A 14,457-nucleotide genomic window follows, 5' to 3' on the forward strand; every position below is an offset into this window, starting at 1 on the left:
GCGACCAAAACCTCTCCCGTCGACCTCCGAGGCGATGGTTTTGGGCCTCGGAATTTGCCGTGACCGCTATGCGGTCAGTCTCGTGGGGCTCGGAAAGAGGTTTCTGGAATGGGGTCGCAATAGCGATTTCAAGTTCGTTCGACAAAGTCCCGATGGTTTCGGCGCGCGCTTGCCGTTTCCGGTAATGGCGATTCCGAGATCGTTCGACAGGTTTAGAGGCTCCATACGCCGTCGGCGACGTGCACAAAGGCGAGGGACGACGCAAACAAAGCGAGTGCGATCATAACAGCACTAAAGCACGGATCCCATCAGAACTCCGAAGTTAAGCGTGCTTGGGCGAGAGTAGTACTAGGATGGGTGACCCCTTGGGAAGTCCTCGGGTTGCACTACTTTTTGCGCCCCGAGCGACCAAACCTCCGAATTTGCCGTGACCACTACGCAGTCAGTCTCGTTGGGCTCGGCGAGAGGTTTCCGGAATGGGGTCGCAATAGCGATTCCGAGTTCGTTCGACAAAGTCCCGATGGTTTCGGCGCGCGCTTGCCGTGTCTGACAATGGCGATTCCGAGATCGTTCGACAGGTTTAGAGGCTCCATACGCCGTCCGCGACGTGCACAAAGGCGAGGGATGACGCAAACAAAGCGAGTGCGATCATACCAGCACTAAAGCATTGGATCCCATCAGAACTCCGAAGTTAAGCGTGCTTGGGCGAGAGTAGTACTAGGATGGGTGACCCCCTGGGAAGTCCTCGTGTTGCACTACTTTTTGCGCCCCGAGCGTCCAAAACCTCTCCCGTCGACTTCCGAGGCGATGGTTTTGGGCCTCCGAATTTGCCGTGACCACTACGCAGTCAGTCTCGTGGGGCTCGGCGAGAGGTTTCTGGAATGGGGTCGCAATAGCGATTCCGAGTTCGTTCGACAAAGTCCCGATGGTTTCGGCGCGCGCTTGCCGTGTCCGACAATGGCGATTCCGAGATCGTTCGACAGGTTTAGAGGCTCCATACGCCGTCCGAGACGTGCACAAAGGCGAGGGACGACGCAAACAAAGCGAGTGCGATCATACCAGCACCAAAGTATCGGATCCCATCAGAACTCCGAAGTTAAGCGTGCTTGGGCGAGAGTAGTACTAGGATGGGTTACCCCTTGGGAAGTCCTCATGTTGCACTCCTTTTTGCGCCCCGAGCGACCAAAACCTCTCCCGTTGACCTCCGAGGCGATGGTTTTGGGCCTCCGAATTTGCTGTGACCACTACGCAGTCAGTCTCGTGGGGCTCGGCGAGAGGTTTCCGGAATGGGGTCGCAATAGCGATTCCGAGTTCGTTCGACAAAGTCCCGATGGTTTCGGCGCGCGCTTGCCGTGTCCGACAATGGCGATTCCGAGATCGTTCGACAGGTTTAGAGGCTCCATACGCCGTCCGCGACGTGCACAAAGGCGAGGGACGACGCAAACAAAGCGAGTGCGATCATACCAGCACCAAAGCACCGGATCCCATCAGAACTCCGAAGTTAAACGTGCTTGGGCGAGAGTAGTACTAGGATGGGTGACCCCCTGGGAAGTCCTCGTGTTGCACTCCTTTTTGCGCCCCGAGCGACCAAAACCTCTCCCGTCGACCTCCGAGGCGATGGTTTTGGGCCTCGGAATTTGCCATGACCGCTACGCAGTCAGTCTCGTGGGGCTCGGCGAGAGGTTTCCAGAATAGGGTCGCAATAGCGATTCCAAGTTCGTTCGACAAAGTCCCGATGGTTTCGGCGCGCGCTTGCCGTGTCCGGTAATGGCGATTCCGAGATCCGACAATGGCGATTCCGAGATCGTTCGACAGGTTTAGAGGCTTCGTACGCCGTCCGCGACGTGCACAAAGGCGAGGGACGACGCAAACAAAGCGAGTGCGATCATACCAGCACTATAGCACCGGATCCCATTAGAACTCCGAAGTCAAGCGTGCTTGGTCGAGAGTAGTACTAGGATGGGTGACCCCCTTGGAAGTCCTCGTGTTGCACTCCTTTTTGCGCCCCGAGCGACCAAAACCTCTCCCGTCGACCTCCGAGGCGTGCGTTTTGGGCCTCGGAATTTGAAGTGACCGCTACGCGGTCAGTCTCGTGGGGCTCGGAGAGAGGTTTCCGGAATGGGGTCGCAATAGCGATTCCGAGTTCGTTCGACAAAGTCCCGATGGTTTTGGCGCGCGTTTGCCGTGTCCGGTAATGGCGATTCCGAGATCGTTCGACAGGTTTAGAGGCTCCATACGCCGTCGGCGACGTGCACAAAGGCGAGGGACGACGCAAACAAAGCGAGTGCGATCATACCAGCACTAAAGCACCGGATCCCATCAGAACTCTGAAGTTAAGCGTGCTTGGGCGTGAGTAGTACTAGGATGGGTGACTCCCTGGGAAGTCCTCGTGTTGCATTCCTTTTTGCGCCCCGAGCGACCAAAACCTCTCCCGTCGACCTCCGAGGCGATAGTTTTGGGCCTCGGAATTTGCCGTGACCGCTATGCGGTCAGTCTCGTGGGGCTCGGAGAGAGGTTTCTGGAATGGGGTCGCAATAGCGATTTCAAGTTCGTTCGACAAAGTCCCGATGGTTTCGGCGCGCGCTTGCCGTTTCCGGTAATGGCGATTCCGAGATCGTTCGACAGGTTTAGATGCTCCATACGCCGTCGGCGACGTGCACAAAGGCGAGGGACGACGCAAACAAAGCGAGTGCGATCATATCAGCACTAAAGCACGGATCCCATCAGAACTCCAAAGTTAAGCGTGCTTGGGCGAGAGTAGTACTAGGATGGGTGACCCCTTGGGAAGTCCTCGTGTTGCACTACTTTTTGCGCCCCGAGCGACCAAAACCTCTCCCGTCGACTTCCGAGGCGATGGTTTTGGGCCTCCGAATTTGCCGTGACCACTACGCAGTCAGTCTCGTGGGGCTCGGCGAGAGGTTTCCGGAATGGGGTCGCAATAGCGATTCCGAGTTCGTTCGACAAAGTCCCGATGGTTTCGGCGCGCGCTTGCCGTGTCCAACAATGGCGATTCCGAGATCGTTCGACAGGTTTAGAGGCTGCATACGCCGTCCGCGACGTGCACAAAGGCGAGGGACGACGTAAACAAAGCGAGTGCGATCATACCAGCACTAAAGCATTGGATCCCATCAGAACTCCGAAGTTAAGCGTGCTTGGGCGTGAGTAGTACTAGGATGGGTGACTCCCTGGGAAGTCCTCGTGTTGCACTCCTTTTTGCGCCCCGAGCGACCAAAACCTCTCCCGTCGACCTCCGAGGCGATGGTTTTGGGCCTCGGAATTTGCTGTGACCGCTACGCGGTCAGTCTCGTGGGGCTCGGCGAGAGGTTTCCGGAATGGGGTCGCAATAGCGATTCCGAGTTCGTTCGACAAAGTCCCGATGGTTTCGGCGCGCGTTTGCCGTGTCCGGTAATGGCGATTCCGAGATCGTTCGACAGGTTTAGAGGCTCCATACGCCGTAGGCGACGTGCACAATGGCGAGGGACGACGCAAACAAAGCGAGTGCGATCATACCAGCACTAAAGCACCGGATCCCATCAGAACTCCGAAGTTAAGCGTGCTTGGGCGTGAGTAGTACTAGGATGGGTGACTCCCTGGGAAGTCCTCGTGTTGCACTCCTTTTTGCGCCCCGAGCGACCAAAACCTCTCCCGTCGACCTCCGAGGCGATGGTTTTGGGCCTCGGAATTTGCTGTGACCGCTACGCGGTCAGTCTCATGGGGCTCGGAGAGAGGTTTCTGGAATGGGGTCGCAATAGCGATTCCGAGTTCGTTCCACAAAGTCCCGATGGTTTCGGCACGCGCTTGCCCTCTCCGGTAATGGCGATTCCGAGATCGTTCGACAGGTTTAGAGGCTCCATACGCCGTCGGCGACGTGCACAAAGGCGAGGGACGACGCAAACAATGCGAGTGCGATCATAATAGCACTAAAGCACCGGATCCCATCAGAACTCCGAAGTTAAGCGTGCTTGGGCGAGAGTAGTACTAGGATGGGTGACCCCCTGGGAAGTCCTCGTGTTGCACTCCTTTTTGCGCCCCGAGCGACCAAAACCTCTCCCGTCGACTTCCGAGGCGATGGTTTTGGGCCTCCGAATTTGCCGTGACCACTACGCAGTCAGTCTCGTGGGGCTCGGCGAGAGGTTTCTGGAATGGGGTCGCAATAGCGATTCCGAGTTCGTTCGACAAAGTCCCGATGGTTTCGGCGCGCGCTTGCCGTGTCCGACAATGGCGATTCCGAGATCGTTCGACAGGTTTAGAGGCTCCATACGCCGTCCGCGACGTGCACAAAGGCGAGGGATGACGCAAACAAAGCGAGTGCGATCATACCAGCACTAAAGCACCGGATCCCATCGGAACTCCGAAGTCAAGCGTGCTTGGTCGAGAGTAGTACTAGGATGGGTGACCCCCTTGGAAGTCCTCGTGTTGCACTCCTTTTTGCGCCCCGAGCGACCAAAACCTCTCCCGTCGACCTCCGAGGCGATCGTTTTGGGCCTCGGAATTTGAAGTGACCGCTATGCGGTCAGTCTCGTGGGGCTCGGAGAGAGGTTTCCGGAATGGGGTCGCAATAGCGATTCCGAGTTCGTTCGACAAAGTCCCGATGGTTTTGGCACGCGTTTGCCGTGTCCGGTAATGGTGATTCCGAGATCGTTCAACAGGTTTAGAGGCTCCATACGCCGTCGGCGACGTGCACAAAGGCGAGGGACGACGCAAACAAAGCGAGTGCGATCATACCAGCACTAAAGCACCGGATCCCATCAGAACTCCGAAGTTAAGCGTGCTTGGGCGTGAGTAGTACTAGGATGGGTGACTCCCTGGGAAGTCCTCGTGTTGCACTCCTTTTTGCGCCCCGAGCGACCAAAACCTCTCCCGTCGACCTCCGAGGCGATGGTTTTGGGCCTCGGAATTTGCTGTGACCGCTACGCGGTCAGTCTCGTGGGGCTCGGAGAGAGGTTTCTGGAATGGGGTCGCAATAGCGATTCCGAGTTCGTTCCACAAAGTCCCGATGGTTTCGGCACGCGCTTGCCCTATCCGGTAATGGCGATTCCGAGATCGTTCGACAGGTTTAGAGGCTCCATACGCCGTCGGCGACGTGCACAAAGGCGAGGGACGACGCAAACAAAGCGGGTGCGATCATACCAGCACTAAAGCACCGGATCCCATCAGAACTCCGAAGTTAAGCGTGCTTGGGCGAGAGTAGTACTAGGATGTGTGACCCCCTGGGAAGTCCTCGTGTTGCAGTCCTTTTTGCGCCCCGAGCGACCAAAACCCCTCCCGTCGACCTCCGCGGCGATGGTTTTGGGCCTCGGAATTTGCCATGACCGCTACGTAGTCAGTCTCGTGGGGCTCGGAGAGAGGTTTCCGGAATGGGGTCGCAATAGCGATTCCGAGTTCGTTCGACAAAGTCCCGATGGTTTTGGCGCGCGCTTGCCGTGTCCGGTAATGGCGATTCCGAGATCCGACAATGGCGATTCCGAGATCGTTCGACAGGTTTAGAGGCTCCGTACGCCGTCCGCGACGTGCACAAAGGCGAGGGACGACGCAAACAAAGAGAGTGCGATCATACCAGCACTAAAGCACCGGATCCCATCAGAACAACGAAGTTAAGCGTGCTTGGGCGAGAGTAGTACTAGGATGGGTGACCCCCTGGGAAGTCCTCGTGTTGCACTCCTTTTTTCGCCCCGAGCGACCAAAACCCCTCCCGTCGACCTCCGAGGCGATGGTTTTGGGCCTCGGAATTTGCTGTGACCGCTACGCAGTCAGTCTCGTGGGGCTCGGAGAGAGGTTTCCGGAATGGGGTCGCAATAGCGATTCCGAGTTCGTTCGACAAAGTCCCGATGGTTTCGGCGTGCGCTTGCCGTGTCCGGTAATGGCGATTCCGAGATCCGACAATGGCGATTCCGAGATCGTTCGAGAGGTTTAGAGGCTCCGTACGCCATCCGCGACGTGCACAAAGGCGAGGGACGACGCAAACAAAGCGAGTGCGATCATACCAGCACTAAAGCATTGGATCCCATCAGAACTCCGAAGTTAAGCGTGCTTGGGCGAGAGTAGTACTAGGATGGGTGACCCCCTGGGAAGTCCTCGTTTTGCACTCCTTTTTGCGCCCCGAGCGACCAAAACCACTCCCGTCGACCTCCGAGGCGATGGTTTTGGGCCTCGGAATTTGCCGTGACCGCTACGCAGTCAGTCTCGTGGGGCTCGGAGAGAGGTTTCCGGAATGGGGTCGCAATAGCGATTCCGAGTTCGTTCAACAAAGTCCCGATGGTTTCGGCGCGCGCTTGCCGTGTCCGGTAATGGCGATTCCGAGATCCGACAATGGCGATTCCGAGATCGTTCGACAGGTTTAGAGGCTCCGTACGCCGTCCGCGACGTGCACAAAGGCGAGGGACGACGCAAACAAAGCGAGTGCGATCATACCAGCACTAAAGCACCGGATCCCATCAGAACTCCGAAGTTAAGCGTGCTTGGGCGAGAGTAGTACTAGAATGGGTGACCCCCTGGGAAGTCCTCGTGTTGCAGTCCTTTTTGCACCCCGAGCGACCAAAACCCCTCCCGTCGACCTCCGAGGCGATGGTTTTGGGCCTCGGAATTTGCCGTGACCGCTACGCAATCAGTCTCGTGGGGCTCGGAGAGAGGTTTCCGGAATGGGGTCACAATAGCGATTCCGAGTTCGTTCGACAAAGTTCCGATGGTTTCGGCGCGCGCTTGCCGTGTCCGGTAATGGCGATTCCGAGATCCGACAATGGCGATTCCGAGATCGTTCGAGAGGTTTAGAGGCTCCGTACGCCGTCCGCGACGTGCACAAAGGCGAGGGACGACGCAAACAAAGCGAGTGCGATCATACCAGCACTAAAGCACCGGATCCCATCAGAACTCCGAAGTTAAGCGTGCTTGGGCGAGAGTAGTACTAGGATGGGTGACCCCCTGGGAAGTCCTCGTGTTGCAGTCCTTTTTGCGCCCCGAGCGACCAAAACCCCTCCCGTCGACCTCCGAGGCGATGGTTTTGGGCCTCGGAATTTGCCGTGACCGCTACGCTGTCAGTCTCGTGGGGCTCGGAGAGAGGTTTCCGTAATGGGGTCACAATAGCGATTCCGAGTTCGTTCGACAAAGTCCCGTTGGTTTCGGCGCGCGCTTTCCGTGTCCGGTAATGGCGATTCCGAGATCCGACAATGGCGATTCCGAGATCGTTCGAGAGGTTTAGAGGCTCCGTACGCCATCCGCGACGTGCACAAAGGCGAGGGACGACGCAAACAAAGCGAGTGCGATCATACCAGCACTAAAGCACCGGATCCCATCAGAACTCCGAAGTTAAGCGTGCTTGGGCGAGAGTAGTACTAGAATGGGTGACCCCCTGGGAAGTCCTCGTGTTGCACTCCTTTTTGCGCCCCGAGCGACCAAAACCCCTCCCATCGACCTCCGAGGCGATGGTTTTGGGCCTCGGAATTTGCCGTGACCGCTACGCAGTCAGTCTCGTGGGGCTCGGAGAGAGGTTTCCGGAATGGGGTCACAATAGCGATTCCGAGTTCGTTCGACAAAGTCCCGATGGTTTCGGCGCGCGCTTGCCGTGTCCGGTAATGGCGATTCCGAGATCCGACAATGGCAATTCCGAGATCGTTCGACAGGTTTAGAGGCTCCGTACGCCGTCCGCGAAGTGCACAAAGGCGTGGGACGACACAAACAAAGCGAGTGCGATCATACCAGCACTAAAGCACCGGATCCCACAAGAACTCCGAAGTTAAGCGTGCTTGGACTAGAGTAGTACTAGGATGGGTGACCCCCTGGGAAGTCCTCGTGTTGCACTCCTTTTTGCGCCCCGAGCGACCAAAACCCCTCGCGTCGACCTCCGAGGCGATGGTTTTGGGCCTCGGAATTTGCCGTGACCGCTACGCAGTCAGTCTCGTGGGGCTCGGAGAGAGGTTTCCGGAATGGGGTCACAATAGCGATTCCGAGTTCGTTCGACAAAGCCCCGATGGTTTCGGCGCGCGCTTTCCGTGTCCGGTAATGGCGATTCCGAGATCCGACAATGGCGATTCCGAGATCGTTCGAGAGGTTTAGAGGCTCCGTACGCCATCCGCGACGTGCACAAAGGCGAGGGACGACGCAAACAAAGCGAGTGCGATCATACCAGCACTAAAGCATTGGATCCCATCAGAACTCCGAAGTTAAGCGTGCTTGGGCGAGAGTAGTACTAGGATGGGTGACCCCCTGGGAAGTCCTCGTTTTGCACTTCTTTTTGCGCCCCGAGCGACCAAAACCACTCCCGTCGACCTCCGAGGCGATGGTTTTGGGCCTCGGAATTTGCCGTGACCGCTACGCAGTCAGTCTCGTGGGGCTCGGAGAGAGGTTTCCGGAATGGGGTCGCAATAGCGATTCCGAGTTCGTTCAACAAAGTCCCGATGGTTTCGGCGCGCGCTTGCCGTGTCCGGTAATGGCGATTCCGAGATCCGACAATGGCGATTCCGAGATCGTTCGACAGGTTTAGAGGCTCCGTACGCCGTCCGCGACGTGCACAAAGGCGAGGGACGACGCAAACAAAGCGAGTGCGATCATACCAGCACTAAAGCACCGGATCCCATCAGAACTCCGAAGTTAAGCGTGCTTGGGCGAGAGTAGTACTAGAATGGGTGACCCCCTGGGAAGTCCTCGTGTTGCAGTCCTTTTTGCACCCCGAGCGACCAAAACCCCTCCCGTCGACCTCCGAGGCGATGGTTTTGGGCCTCGGAATTTGCCGTGACCGCTACGCAATCAGTCTCGTGGGGCTCGGAGAGAGGTTTCCGGAATGGGGTCACAATAGCGATTCCGAGTTCGTTCGACAAAGTTCCGATGGTTTCGGCGCGCGCTTGCCGTGTCCGGTAATGGCGATTCCGAGATCCGACAATGGCGATTCCGAGATCGTTCGAGAGGTTTAGAGGCTCCGTACGCCGTCCGCGACGTGCACAAAGGCGAGGGACGACGCAAACAAAGGGAGTGCGATCATACCAGCACTAAAGCACCGGATCCCATCAGAACTCCGAAGTTAAGCGTGCTTGGGCGAGAGTAGTACTAGGATGGGTGACCCCCTGGGAAGTCCTCGTGTTGCAGTCCTTTTTGCGCCCCGAGCGACCAAAACCCCTCCCGTCGACCTCCGAGGCGATGGTTTTGGGCCTCGGAATTTGCCGTGACCGCTACGCTGTCAGTCTCGTGGGGCTCGGAGAGAGGTTTCCGTAATGGGGTCACAATAGCGATTCCGAGTTCGTTCGACAAAGTCCCGTTGGTTTCGGCGCGCGCTTTCCGTGTCCGGTAATGGCGATTCCGAGATCCGACAATGGCGATTCCGAGATCGTTCGAGAGGTTTAGAGGCTCCGTACGCCATCCGCGACGTGCACAAAGGCGAGGGACGACGCAAACAAAGCGAGTGCGATCATACCAGCACTAAAGCACCGGATCCCATCAGAACTCCGAAGTTAAGCGTGCTTGGGCGAGAGTAGTACTAGAATGGGTGACCCCCTGGGAAGTCCTCGTGTTGCACTCCTTTTTGCGCCCCGAGCGACCAAAACCCCTCCCATCGACCTCCGAGGCGATGGTTTTGGGCCTCGGAATTTACCGTGACCGCTACGCAGTCAGTCTCGTGGGGCTCGGAGAGAGGTTTCCGGAATGGGGTCACAATAGCGATTCCGAGTTCGTTCGACAAAGTCCCGATGGTTTCGGCGCGCGCTTGCCGTGTCCGGTAATGGCGATTCCGAGATCCGACAATGGCAATTCCGAGATCGTTCGACAGGTTTAGAGGCTCCGTACGCCGTCCGCGAAGTGCACAAAGGCGTGGGACGACACAAACAAAGCGAGTGCGATCATACCAGCACTAAAGCACCGGATCCCACAAGAACTCCGAAGTTAAGCGTGCTTGGACTAGAGTAGTACTAGGATGGGTGACCCCCTGGGAAGTCCTCGTGTTGCACTCCTTTTTGCGCCCCGAGCGACCAAAACCCCTCGCGTCGACCTCCGAGGCGATGGTTTTGGGCCTCGGAATTTGCCGTGACCGCTACGCAGTCAGTCTCGTGGGGCTCGGAGAGAGGTTTCCGGAATGGGGTCGCAATAGCGATTCCGAGTTCGTTCGACAAAGTCCCGATGGTTTCGGCGCGCGCTTGCCGTGTCCGGTAATGGCGATTCCGAGATCCGACAATGGCGATTCCGAGATCGTTCGACAGGTTTAGAGGCTCCGTACGCCGTCCGCGACGTGCACAAAGGCGAGGGACGACGCAAACAAAGCGAGTGCGATCATACCAGCCCTAAAGCACCGGATCCCATCAGAACTCCGAAGTCAAGCGTGCTTGGGCGAGAGTAGTACTAGGATGGGTGACCCCCTGGGAAGTCCTCGTGTTGCACTCCTTTTTGCGCCCCGAGCGACCAAAACCCCTCCCGTCGACCTCCGAGGCGATGGTTTTGGGCCTCGGAATTTGCCGTGACCGCTACGCAGTCAGTCTCGTGGGGCTCGGAGAGAGGTTTCCGGAATGGGGTCGCAATAGCGATTCCGAGTTCGTTCGACAAAGTCACGATGGTTTCGGCGCGCGCTTGCCGTGTCCGGTAATGGCGATTCCGAGATCCGACAATGGCGATTCCGAGATCGTTCGACAGGTTTAGAGGCTCCGTACGCCGTCCGCGACGTGCACAAAGGCGAGGGACGACGCAAACAAAGCGAGTGCGATCATACCAGCCCTAAAGCACCGGATCCCATCAGAACTCCGAAGTTAAGCGTGCTTGGGCGAGAGTAGTACTAGGATGGGTGACCCCCTGGGGAGTCCTCGTCTTGCACTCCTTTTTGCGCCCCGAGCGACCAAAACCCCTCCCGTCGACCTCCGAGGCGATGGTTTTGGGCCTCGGAATTTGCCGTGACCGCTACGCAGTCAGTCTCGTGGGGCTCGGAGAGAGGTTTCCGGAATGGGGTCGCAATAGCGATTCCGAGTTCGTTCGACAAAGTCACGATGGTTTCGGCGCGCGCTTGCCGTGTCCGGTAATGGCGATTCCGAGATCCGACAATGGCGATTCCGAGATCGTTCGACAGGTTTAGAGGCTCCGTACGCCGTCTGCGACGTGCACAAAGGCGAGGGACGACGCAAACAAAGCGAGTGCGATCATACCAGCCCTAAAGCACCGGATCCCATCAGAACTCCGAAGGTAAGCGTGCTTGGGCGAGAGTAGTACTAGGATGGGTGACCCCCTGGGAAGTCCTCGTGTTGCACTCCTTTTTGCGCCCCGAGCGACCAAAACCCCTCCCGTCGACCTCCGAGGCGATGGTTTTGGGCCTCGGAATTTGCCGTGACCGCTACGCATTCAGTCTCGTGGGGCTCGGAGAGAGGTTTCCGGAATGGGGTCGCAATAGCGATTCCGAGTTCGTTCGACAAAGTCACGATGGTTTCGGCGCGCGCTTGCCGTGTCCGGTAATGGCGATTCCGAGATCCGACAATGGCGATTCCGAGATCGTTCGACAGGTTTAGAGGCTCCGTACGCCGTCCGCGACGTGCACAAAGGCGAGGGACGACGCAAAAAAAAGCGAGTGCGATCATACCAGCCCTAAAGCACCGGATCCCATCAGAACTCCGAAGTTAAGCGTGTTTGGGCGAGAGTAGTACTAGGATGGGTGACCCCCTGGGAAGTCCTCGTGTTGCACTCCTTTTTGCGCCCCGAGCGACCAAAACCCCTCCCGTCGACCTCCGAGGCGATGGTTTTGGGCCTCGGAATTTGCCGTGACCGCTACGCAGTCAGTCTCGTGGGGCTCGGAGAGAGGTTTCCGGAATGGGGTCGCAATAGCGATTCCGAGTTCGTTCGACAAAGTCACGATGGTTTCGGCGCGCGCTTGCCGTGTCCGGTAATGGCGATTCCAAGATCCGACAATGGCGATTCCGAGATCGTTCGACAGGTTTAGAGGCTCCGTACGCCGTCCGCGACGTGCACAAAGGCGAGGGACGACGCAAACAAAGCGAGTGCGATCATACCAGCACTAAAGCACCGGATCCCATCAGAACTCCGAAGTTAAGCGTGCTTGGGCGAGAGTAGTACTAGGATGGGTGACCCCCTGGGAAGTCCTCGTGTTGCAGTCCTTTTTGCGCCCCGAGCGACCAAAACCCCTCCCGTCGACCTCCGAGGCGATGGTTTTGGGCCTCGGAATTTGCCGTGACCGCTACGCAGTCAGTCTCGTGGGGCTCGGAGAGAGGTTTCCGGAATGGGGTCGCAATAGCGATTCCGAGTTCGTTCGACAAAGTCACGATGGTTTCAGCGCGCGCTTGCCGTGTCCGGTAATGGCGATTCCGAGATCCGACAATGGCGATTCCGAGATCGTTCGACTGGTTTAGAGGCTCCGTACGCCGTCCGCGACGTGCACAAAGGCGAGGGACGACGCAAACAAAGCGAGTGCGATCATACCAGCACTAAATCACCGGATCCCATCAGAACTCCGAAGTTAAGCGTGCTTGGGGGAGAGTAGTACTAGGATGGGTGACCCCCTGGGAAGTCCTCGTGTTGCACTCCTTTTTGCGCCCCGAGCGACCAAAACCCCTCCCGTCGACCTCCGAGGCGATGGTTTTGGGCCTCGGAATTTGCCGTGACCGCTACGCAGTCAGTCTCGTGGGGCTCGGAGAGAGGTTTCCGGAATGGGGTCGCAATAGCGATTCCGAGTTCGTTCGACAAAGTCACGATGGTTTCGGCGCGCGCTTGCCGGGTCCGGTAATGGCGATTCCGAGATCCGACAATGGCGATTCCGAGATCGTTCGACTGGTTTAGAGGCTCCGTACGCCGTCCGCGACGTGCACAAAGGCGAGGGACGACGCAAACAAAGCGAGTGCGATCATACCAGCACTAAATCACCGGATCCCATCAGAACTCCGAAGTTAAGCGTGCTTGGGGGAGAGTAGTACTAGGATGGGTGACCCCCTGGGAAGTCCTCGTGTTGCACTCCTTTTTGCGCCCCGAGCGACCAAAACCCCTCCCGTCGACCTCCGAGGCGATGGTTTTGGGCCTCGGAATTTACCGTGACCGCTACGCAGTCAGTCTCGTGGGGCTCGGAGAGAGGTTTCCGGAATGGGGTCGCAATAGCGATTCCGAGTTCGTTCGACAAAGTCACGATGGTTTCGGCGCGCGCTTGCCGGGTCCGGTAATGGCGATTCCGAGATCCGACAATGGCGATTCCTAGATCGTTCGACAGGTTTAGAGGCTCCGTACGCCGTCCGCGACGTGCACAAAGGCGAGGGACGACGCAAACAAAGCGAGTGCGATCATACCAGCACTAAAGCACCGGATCCCATCAGAACTCCGAAGTCAAGCGTGCTTGGGCGACAGTAGTACTAGGATGGGTGACCCCCTGGGAAGTCCTCGTGTTGCACTCCTTTTTGCGCCCCGAGCGACCAAAACCCCTCCCGTCGACCTCCGAGGCGATGGTTTTGGGCCTCGGAATTTGCCGTGACCGCTACGCAGTCAGTCTCGTGGGGCTCGGAGAGAGGTTTCCGGAATGGGGTCGCAATAGCGATTCCGAGTTCGTTCGACAAAGTCACGATGGTTTCAGCGCGCGCTTGCCGTGTCCGGTAATGGCGATTCCGAGATCCGACAATGGCGATTCCGAGATCGTTCGACTGGTTTAGAGGCTCCGTACGCCGTCCGCGACGTGCACAAAGGCGAGGGACGACGCAAACAAAGCGAGTGCGATCATACCAGCACTAAAGCACCGGATCCCATCAGAACTCCGAAGTTAAGCGTGCTTGGGGGAGAGTAGTACTAGGATGGGTGACCCCCTGGGAAGTCCTCGTGTTGCACTCCTTTTTGCGCCCCGAGCGACCAAAACCCCTCCCGTCGACCTCCGAGGCGATGGTTTTGGGCCTCGGAATTTACGTGACCGCTACGCAGTCAGTCTCGTGGGGCTCGGAGAGAGGTTTCCGGAATGGGGTCGCAATAGCGATTCCGAGTTCGTTCGACAAAGTCACGATGGTTTCGGCGCGCGCTTGCCGGGTCCGGTAATGGCGATTCCGAGATCCGACAATGGCGATTCCTAGATCGTTCGACAGGTTTAGAGGCTCCGTACGCCGTCCGCGACGTGCACAAAGGCGAGGGACGACGCAAACAAAGCGAGTGCGATCATACCAGCACTAAAGCACCGGATCCCATCAGAACTCCGAAGTCAAGCGTGCTTGGGCGAGAGTAGTACTAGGATGGGTGACCCCCTGGGAAGTCCTCGTGTTGCACTCCTTTTTGCGCCCCGAGCGACCAAAACCCCTCCCGTCGACCTCCGAGGCGATGGTTTTGGGCCTCGGAATTTGCCGTGACCGCTACGCAGTCAGTCTCGTGGGGCTCGGAGAGAGGTTTCCGGAATGGGGTCGCAATAGCGATTCCGAGTTCGTTCGACAAAGTCACGATGGTTTCGGCGCGCGCTTGCCGTGTCCGGTAATGGCGATTCCGAGATCCGACAATGGCGATTCCGAGATCGTTCGACTGGTTTAGAGG

At 57.7% G+C, this 14,457-nt stretch overlaps 34 non-coding genes across 34 annotated transcripts; all 34 read left to right on the top strand.

Annotated features, from left to right (window-relative positions):
- Window positions 1-272: 272 nt before the first annotated feature.
- LOC135647695 (5S ribosomal RNA) lies at window positions 273-390 on the top strand. The gene has a single exon (XR_010500427.1). It is a non-coding gene; the product is annotated as a 5S ribosomal RNA (ribosomal RNA).
- A 250-nt stretch (window positions 391-640) lies between these two features.
- LOC135647342 (5S ribosomal RNA) lies at window positions 641-759 on the top strand. The gene has a single exon (XR_010500082.1). It is a non-coding gene; the product is annotated as a 5S ribosomal RNA (ribosomal RNA).
- A 286-nt stretch (window positions 760-1,045) lies between these two features.
- On the top strand, window positions 1,046-1,164 carry LOC135647606 (5S ribosomal RNA). Its single transcript, XR_010500339.1, has one exon. It is a non-coding gene; the product is annotated as a 5S ribosomal RNA (ribosomal RNA).
- A 286-nt stretch (window positions 1,165-1,450) lies between these two features.
- On the top strand, window positions 1,451-1,569 carry LOC135646396 (5S ribosomal RNA). The gene has a single exon (XR_010499149.1). It is a non-coding gene; the product is annotated as a 5S ribosomal RNA (ribosomal RNA).
- Window positions 1,570-1,877: 308 nt separating this feature from the next.
- LOC135647480 (5S ribosomal RNA) lies at window positions 1,878-1,996 on the top strand. The gene has a single exon (XR_010500217.1). It is a non-coding gene; the product is annotated as a 5S ribosomal RNA (ribosomal RNA).
- Window positions 1,997-2,282: 286 nt separating this feature from the next.
- Window positions 2,283-2,401, top strand: LOC135647256 (5S ribosomal RNA). The gene has a single exon (XR_010499998.1). It is a non-coding gene; the product is annotated as a 5S ribosomal RNA (ribosomal RNA).
- Window positions 2,402-2,687: 286 nt separating this feature from the next.
- On the top strand, window positions 2,688-2,805 carry LOC135647633 (5S ribosomal RNA). The gene has a single exon (XR_010500367.1). It is a non-coding gene; the product is annotated as a 5S ribosomal RNA (ribosomal RNA).
- Window positions 2,806-3,091: 286 nt separating this feature from the next.
- LOC135647352 (5S ribosomal RNA) lies at window positions 3,092-3,210 on the top strand. Its single transcript, XR_010500091.1, has one exon. It is a non-coding gene; the product is annotated as a 5S ribosomal RNA (ribosomal RNA).
- Window positions 3,211-3,496: 286 nt separating this feature from the next.
- Window positions 3,497-3,615, top strand: LOC135646398 (5S ribosomal RNA). Its single transcript, XR_010499150.1, has one exon. It is a non-coding gene; the product is annotated as a 5S ribosomal RNA (ribosomal RNA).
- A 286-nt stretch (window positions 3,616-3,901) lies between these two features.
- Window positions 3,902-4,020, top strand: LOC135647273 (5S ribosomal RNA). Its single transcript, XR_010500014.1, has one exon. It is a non-coding gene; the product is annotated as a 5S ribosomal RNA (ribosomal RNA).
- Window positions 4,021-4,306: 286 nt separating this feature from the next.
- Window positions 4,307-4,425, top strand: LOC135647457 (5S ribosomal RNA). Its single transcript, XR_010500194.1, has one exon. It is a non-coding gene; the product is annotated as a 5S ribosomal RNA (ribosomal RNA).
- A 286-nt stretch (window positions 4,426-4,711) lies between these two features.
- Window positions 4,712-4,830, top strand: LOC135646399 (5S ribosomal RNA). Its single transcript, XR_010499151.1, has one exon. It is a non-coding gene; the product is annotated as a 5S ribosomal RNA (ribosomal RNA).
- Window positions 4,831-5,116: 286 nt separating this feature from the next.
- LOC135647407 (5S ribosomal RNA) lies at window positions 5,117-5,235 on the top strand. Its single transcript, XR_010500146.1, has one exon. It is a non-coding gene; the product is annotated as a 5S ribosomal RNA (ribosomal RNA).
- Window positions 5,236-5,543: 308 nt separating this feature from the next.
- Window positions 5,544-5,662, top strand: LOC135647501 (5S ribosomal RNA). Its single transcript, XR_010500238.1, has one exon. It is a non-coding gene; the product is annotated as a 5S ribosomal RNA (ribosomal RNA).
- Window positions 5,663-5,970: 308 nt separating this feature from the next.
- Window positions 5,971-6,089, top strand: LOC135647275 (5S ribosomal RNA). The gene has a single exon (XR_010500016.1). It is a non-coding gene; the product is annotated as a 5S ribosomal RNA (ribosomal RNA).
- A 308-nt stretch (window positions 6,090-6,397) lies between these two features.
- LOC135647012 (5S ribosomal RNA) lies at window positions 6,398-6,516 on the top strand. Its single transcript, XR_010499759.1, has one exon. It is a non-coding gene; the product is annotated as a 5S ribosomal RNA (ribosomal RNA).
- A 308-nt stretch (window positions 6,517-6,824) lies between these two features.
- LOC135646380 (5S ribosomal RNA) lies at window positions 6,825-6,943 on the top strand. Its single transcript, XR_010499133.1, has one exon. It is a non-coding gene; the product is annotated as a 5S ribosomal RNA (ribosomal RNA).
- Window positions 6,944-7,251: 308 nt separating this feature from the next.
- On the top strand, window positions 7,252-7,370 carry LOC135648112 (5S ribosomal RNA). Its single transcript, XR_010500802.1, has one exon. It is a non-coding gene; the product is annotated as a 5S ribosomal RNA (ribosomal RNA).
- A 308-nt stretch (window positions 7,371-7,678) lies between these two features.
- On the top strand, window positions 7,679-7,797 carry LOC135647517 (5S ribosomal RNA). Its single transcript, XR_010500254.1, has one exon. It is a non-coding gene; the product is annotated as a 5S ribosomal RNA (ribosomal RNA).
- Window positions 7,798-8,105: 308 nt separating this feature from the next.
- Window positions 8,106-8,224, top strand: LOC135647416 (5S ribosomal RNA). Its single transcript, XR_010500155.1, has one exon. It is a non-coding gene; the product is annotated as a 5S ribosomal RNA (ribosomal RNA).
- A 308-nt stretch (window positions 8,225-8,532) lies between these two features.
- LOC135647013 (5S ribosomal RNA) lies at window positions 8,533-8,651 on the top strand. Its single transcript, XR_010499760.1, has one exon. It is a non-coding gene; the product is annotated as a 5S ribosomal RNA (ribosomal RNA).
- Window positions 8,652-8,959: 308 nt separating this feature from the next.
- On the top strand, window positions 8,960-9,078 carry LOC135646381 (5S ribosomal RNA). The gene has a single exon (XR_010499134.1). It is a non-coding gene; the product is annotated as a 5S ribosomal RNA (ribosomal RNA).
- A 308-nt stretch (window positions 9,079-9,386) lies between these two features.
- On the top strand, window positions 9,387-9,505 carry LOC135648113 (5S ribosomal RNA). The gene has a single exon (XR_010500803.1). It is a non-coding gene; the product is annotated as a 5S ribosomal RNA (ribosomal RNA).
- A 308-nt stretch (window positions 9,506-9,813) lies between these two features.
- LOC135647518 (5S ribosomal RNA) lies at window positions 9,814-9,932 on the top strand. The gene has a single exon (XR_010500255.1). It is a non-coding gene; the product is annotated as a 5S ribosomal RNA (ribosomal RNA).
- Window positions 9,933-10,240: 308 nt separating this feature from the next.
- Window positions 10,241-10,359, top strand: LOC135647154 (5S ribosomal RNA). The gene has a single exon (XR_010499896.1). It is a non-coding gene; the product is annotated as a 5S ribosomal RNA (ribosomal RNA).
- A 308-nt stretch (window positions 10,360-10,667) lies between these two features.
- Window positions 10,668-10,786, top strand: LOC135647515 (5S ribosomal RNA). Its single transcript, XR_010500252.1, has one exon. It is a non-coding gene; the product is annotated as a 5S ribosomal RNA (ribosomal RNA).
- Window positions 10,787-11,094: 308 nt separating this feature from the next.
- On the top strand, window positions 11,095-11,213 carry LOC135647236 (5S ribosomal RNA). Its single transcript, XR_010499978.1, has one exon. It is a non-coding gene; the product is annotated as a 5S ribosomal RNA (ribosomal RNA).
- Window positions 11,214-11,522: 309 nt separating this feature from the next.
- Window positions 11,523-11,641, top strand: LOC135647197 (5S ribosomal RNA). Its single transcript, XR_010499938.1, has one exon. It is a non-coding gene; the product is annotated as a 5S ribosomal RNA (ribosomal RNA).
- Window positions 11,642-11,949: 308 nt separating this feature from the next.
- LOC135646382 (5S ribosomal RNA) lies at window positions 11,950-12,068 on the top strand. Its single transcript, XR_010499135.1, has one exon. It is a non-coding gene; the product is annotated as a 5S ribosomal RNA (ribosomal RNA).
- Window positions 12,069-12,376: 308 nt separating this feature from the next.
- On the top strand, window positions 12,377-12,495 carry LOC135647345 (5S ribosomal RNA). Its single transcript, XR_010500085.1, has one exon. It is a non-coding gene; the product is annotated as a 5S ribosomal RNA (ribosomal RNA).
- A 308-nt stretch (window positions 12,496-12,803) lies between these two features.
- On the top strand, window positions 12,804-12,922 carry LOC135647346 (5S ribosomal RNA). The gene has a single exon (XR_010500086.1). It is a non-coding gene; the product is annotated as a 5S ribosomal RNA (ribosomal RNA).
- Window positions 12,923-13,230: 308 nt separating this feature from the next.
- LOC135647336 (5S ribosomal RNA) lies at window positions 13,231-13,349 on the top strand. The gene has a single exon (XR_010500076.1). It is a non-coding gene; the product is annotated as a 5S ribosomal RNA (ribosomal RNA).
- Window positions 13,350-13,657: 308 nt separating this feature from the next.
- On the top strand, window positions 13,658-13,776 carry LOC135647151 (5S ribosomal RNA). Its single transcript, XR_010499893.1, has one exon. It is a non-coding gene; the product is annotated as a 5S ribosomal RNA (ribosomal RNA).
- A 307-nt stretch (window positions 13,777-14,083) lies between these two features.
- On the top strand, window positions 14,084-14,202 carry LOC135648133 (5S ribosomal RNA). Its single transcript, XR_010500823.1, has one exon. It is a non-coding gene; the product is annotated as a 5S ribosomal RNA (ribosomal RNA).
- Window positions 14,203-14,457: the final 255 nt, after the last annotated feature.

This window comes from Musa acuminata, chromosome BXJ3-8, assembly GCF_036884655.1.
Source record: "Musa acuminata AAA Group cultivar baxijiao chromosome BXJ3-8, Cavendish_Baxijiao_AAA, whole genome shotgun sequence".
Classification (NCBI taxonomy): domain Eukaryota; kingdom Viridiplantae; phylum Streptophyta; class Magnoliopsida; order Zingiberales; family Musaceae; genus Musa; species Musa acuminata.